Source organism: Erinaceus europaeus, chromosome 3 (genome assembly GCF_950295315.1).
Source record: "Erinaceus europaeus chromosome 3, mEriEur2.1, whole genome shotgun sequence".
Lineage (NCBI taxonomy): Eukaryota > Metazoa > Chordata > Mammalia > Eulipotyphla > Erinaceidae > Erinaceus > Erinaceus europaeus.
Genome location: NC_080164.1, coordinates 94,343,349 through 94,348,416, shown reverse-complemented (window position 1 = coordinate 94,348,416; position 5,068 = coordinate 94,343,349). Strand labels below are relative to the sequence as shown.

At 38.3% G+C, this 5,068-nt stretch overlaps 1 non-coding gene across 1 annotated transcript; it reads right to left on the bottom strand.

Moving 5' to 3' along the window:
• Positions 1 to 4,469: 4,469 nt before the first annotated feature.
• LOC132537952 (small nucleolar RNA SNORA1) lies at positions 4,470 to 4,580 on the bottom strand. Its single transcript, XR_009549353.1, has one exon. It is a non-coding gene; the product is annotated as a small nucleolar RNA SNORA1 (small nucleolar RNA).
• Between the last annotated feature and the right edge of the window lie 488 nt (positions 4,581 to 5,068).

The following is a 5,068-nucleotide window of genomic DNA, read 5'->3' as shown; positions in this document are numbered from 1 at the left end:
TTAGGTAAGATGGGATTTTTACAAGCAGCATTTGATTGGGTTATGTTTTCTGATCCATCTTCGTACTCTGTACCTTTTAATGGGTGGCCTACCAGGGGAGGGGTTGGGATGAGGAGTTCTGGTGGTGGGAATTGTGTGGAGTTGTACTCCTCTTGTCTTGTTTTTTTTGTTGGTGTTTCCTTTTTATAAATAAAAATTAAAAAAATAATAATAACTAGCTCCACAGGAGGAGCTGGTGTGGGGGTTGGTCTTGTGCTTGGGGTTGGGGAGTGCTGAAAGAAATAGTCAAGCAAAACCCCTGGGGGAATATCCCTGTTTCCTTTGTCTTATTTGGCCTCTGTTTTCCAGTCCAAAGAAGGATTATAGGGCTCTTCCTTTTTTACCCTGAATACCCCCCCACACAACAGTCCTCCTCCACCACTGGCCCAAAAAGCCTACCCTCACCCAAGATTTCCAGATTGAAAGCAGCTTCCTTGCAGAGCTCACAGCAGGTGATGTCTCCAAGCCACCATCTTGGCTCCACCCCAACTTTTTTATTCTGCTGGGATGACTTGGTGGAGAGGGGTTGACTGTCATGGTCCCCCCTGTGGAGAACTCAAGCATACCAGACATAGAGCACTTCCCTTGCTACTGCCTCAGCTCTCTCTCTCTCTCTCTCTCTCTCTGGACAGCCCCTGAAGGGGCACTGAAGCAACCCTCCTCTCTGCTGTTCACTGCCCTGGAATGGAGTAGCAGGTGCTTGGCTAGGCTGCAGCCCCATGTTGTGTCTTACAAGGTTGCAGGGAGAGGCACCCAACATTATACACTCTTTAGAAGTAATATTCATAGAACATACACTAAAGGGGATATTGCAGTATTTTATAATATAAAATATAAACATAGCTTAAATATATATTTTTTAGACTTGTCTCAAAAAGAAATATGATATATAAGTATAAATCACCATATGTTTAAATACACTCAAATAAATCAAGATTATTGCAAGCAATTAAGGATGAAACTATTGTAATTATAACTCTTGAAAGAAATTAATTACAAGGTGATCAGTCATTCTGTAAAAGTTGGAGTATCTTAAAAATCCAGAACTGAATTTTTATCACTGTTTCAAAGAAATATCATTTAGTCACAACCCAGAAGCCCAGAACCTTTTCTCTTCCTTATAAAGCATCAAAAACATATTATAAGAGCAATTTATCAAATGTTCAGTTTCACTTAGAACTGAAAGTACATAAGATTTTCCCTCTAGAGTAAAGATAGTTTTAGGAATTGGTTTTTTATCTTTTTAAAGTTTTATTCATTTATGCCCCAAAATATGTCCCTACAAAAAAGAAAAAAAACCTTACTAATAGAACAAATTTTACAATAAGGAAGCTTGGAAAATGAAGCTATTTTTTTAAGGGTGATAAGAGGGAGAGAGACACAGAGACAACTGCAGTACTGCTTCATCACTGTCAAAGCTTTTCCCCTACAGGTGGGGACTGGATGCTTAAACCTGGGTCCTTGTGCATTGTAATTGAATAGGAGGAAATGCAAAGAGAGTTTAAGAAAGTTGATTCATTCATAAAATAATGCTAAAATTAGGGGACATAAGTTTGTAAAGGGACTATTTGCAAGTTCCTATCAATGTGAAAAAGAAAAACACTAACTTTACAAAGAGAAGATACAGCAAACACTGTATTTAAGAAATCAACACCATATTTTTATGAGAAAGAAGAAGAAAGAGAATGACAGTTCAGAGTACCACTCACCTTTGGCCTATGTTGGTGTTATGAATTAATCTGGGGCCTGTAGCACCTCAGAGACTTCAGTCATAAACAATTTGTTCTGCTTTGTGTCAATACTTTTCAACCACCAAGTTGCAGATGCTATCATGATGCCATGACTTCCTGGGCAGATGACCTCACCAGCGTGTCCTGGAAGCTCATCTCTACAGAGCCCTACCCAACTAGAGAAAGATAAAGATAGGCTGGGGGTATGGATTGACCTTCCAGTGCCCATGTCCAGCAGAGAAGCAATTACAGAAGTCAGAACTCCCACCTTCTGCACCCAATAGAGATCTTTGGTCCATACTCCCAGTGGTATAAAGAATAGGGAAACTTCCATTGGAGGGGATAGGATAAAGAACTCTGGTCGTGGGAATTGTGTGGAATCATACCCCTTTTATTCTGCACTCTAGTCAATAATTATTAAATCATTAATAAAATAAAGTAAAAAATATTAACATGAGATAACATCATATACTAAGATTATCATAAGACAAGTGACATATCACACTACTCAATATACCAAGAAGAGTACGTTATAAGGTAGTCTCACTAAAATACAGCTTTTTAATCTAATCACTAGAAAATATCAGGAAATGGGTGGGGAGGCAGTGTCAACTTTCTGGTGGGGTGATCTCCAGCAAGAAGGATCCCTGGCCGGCTCTTTTTCGCTCGCTCAAGAGACGACACGAAGCGAAGACACCAGAGAGAAATGATGTGCTCTCAAATCTCGTTTATTAGCAGGTGGGCATGAGTTTAAATAGAAAACCAAACAAAGAACATATTTCAAACATGTCAAGAATTACAGGTTTCTTAAAGGTCAGCGTGCCCCTATGGTAGGGGACTGGTATTACAGGAATTGATGAGATACATAAAGGTCAAGACAATTATTCTCCATGATGCAAGCAACTTAATTATCTAAAGGTATTTGAGAGAAACATAGGGGTTAAGTCAGCAGGGTGAGATAGAGTAAAGATAAACAGAGCATTGGTAGGTATCAAAGCTATAAGGAAATAAAGTTTGGTGCTTCACTGACTGTTGTTAGGAGGTGTGTGATGGAGTATGCTTTCTCTAGTGATCAAAAGTGGGGTAGTTGTGTGAACTCTGGGTGACTATGTGAACTTTGAATGAACGTTAAGGCAGGTGGCCATGTGGCCTGCAGTTATTGAAGAGAGGCAGTGAGGTTTCGCGGGCCTGAGAGTCAAGAAAGAAAGAACTAAGTCTGAGTTTCTCTCCTTTGCTCACCTCGGTTGAGAGAGACTAACATGAGGGTATTTTCTCAGACCTTCATCCAATGATGGGGGGAGTGCTCCCTAAGCTCTATCAAGCTTACACATAGCCCCACAAGGAAGCATAATGTTTCTTTGAGAGATTTTCATACCTCGGGCTCTGAGGTCCCAGGTTCAGTCCTCAGCACCATCAATATATCAAAACTGAGCAGAGCCCTGGTCTCAGTTTCCATCTACCTACCTTTCTCTTTGTATTTCCCCAATTTAACAAACAAATGAAATAAAAAGAAAGAAAATGTCAGGAAAAAATGGGAATTGTGTATAAAAATAACTGCCTATACTGTTTAACCATGTCGAGGTCATGAACATTAAAAGATACCATGAAAATATGTTGTTGGTTAGAAGAGATCACAAAGATCACAGTGAAATGTCCTGTGCAATCCTTGGCTGATCTAGAACAGAAAAGGAAATCTTGGAGGAAAAATTGCTCAAAACAGGGGTCAGGTGGTAGTGCAGCAGGTTAACCACACATAGTGTAAAGCACAAGGACCCATGAAGGATCCCGGTTCAAGCCCCAGCTCCCCACCTGCAGACAGGGGGCAGGGACCCTTCACAAGTGGTGAAGAAGGCCTGCCGATGTCTGTCTTTCTCTTGTCATCTCTGTCTTCCCCTCCTCTCTCCATTTCTCTATGTCCTATCCAACAACAACTACATCAATAGCAATAATAATAATAACCACAACAATGATTAGCAACAAGAGCAACACAAAGAGGAAAAAAAAGCCTCCAGGAGTAGTAGATTCCTGGTGATCCCACTAAACTCCGGCTAAAAACTAAATTTCAAAGTTGATAGTTTAGTTGACAATATTGAAACAATGCTAATTCTTTTTTTTACTTATTTTTTATTAATTTAATAATGATTGACAAGACTGTAGGAAAAGAGGGGTACAATTCCACACAATTCCCACCACCAGAGTCCCGCATACCATTCCCTCCACTGGCATCTTTGAAATAACACTAATTCTGATAATTACAACATTAGAGAAGACTACATGTAATGTACACAAGGCTATATACACTGTTATGTAACTTTTCTCTATAGGTTTTTCAGAAATCTATAGTTATTTCAAATGTAAACCTTTAGATAATTGCTTTTGGCTGAGTAAACTATATTTATATTTATTGCACTGTCCTGGGACATAAATATGTAACTGCTGTGAATTATTCCTTTCATCTCAGGGGCAGACATATCTACCATAAAATCAATAGAGGTCAAGCTCCTCACCTGCTTGCAGATCTCCCCACCATAAAAAAACAAAAACAAAAACAAAAAAAAAACTAAACTAAAATGTGTGCTTAGTATTGTATATTCATGTTTTATCAGAAGGTTCCTTCTCATGTTTTACAAGTACAGAATTCACAAAATAGTAGCTGGTTTCTGTCTAACAGAAAAGGGATTTTTTTTTTCTTCTTTTTTAACATGTTGCAGGCCTCATTGTCACCAATGCAATAGATGCTGTGGTAGAAGCTTAACCTGTATCAATGTAGCCACATCTATTTCTGAACACCAAAGTCAAAGAAAAGAGACTTCTAAGACTGGTTCCAGCTTTTTAAGAGAAGAGAGTAAATCTGAAAGAAAAGGTAAAATTCCTCTCTAGCTATAAGAGTGAGTGGAACATGGAACAGAAAAACAATCAGTTTTCTGTGTATGCATAGGCATAGTAGGCATAAAAAACTATAGGTTACTCAGACTTGAACTAATATTCAGAAGGTTATATCTTACAGAGAAATCAAGATAATATCAGTTTAATTTTAATACTGAAAATGAGATTGGAGGTATGCTGTTTGGGTATTTCCATAGAATTTAGAAACAAGAGCAATGTTTGAAGAAGATAGAGAAGTTGGAAAAATTCTCATTAGGGGTCAATTTTAGAATTCTAAAAGTTTTTTTTTAATTTTTATTAGTTATTTAATGTTGATTTACAAACTTACAAGATAAAAGAGGTACAACTATGTACCATTCCCAACACCAGAGTACTGTATCCCCATTCCCTCCATTGTAAGCTATAGCAGTTCT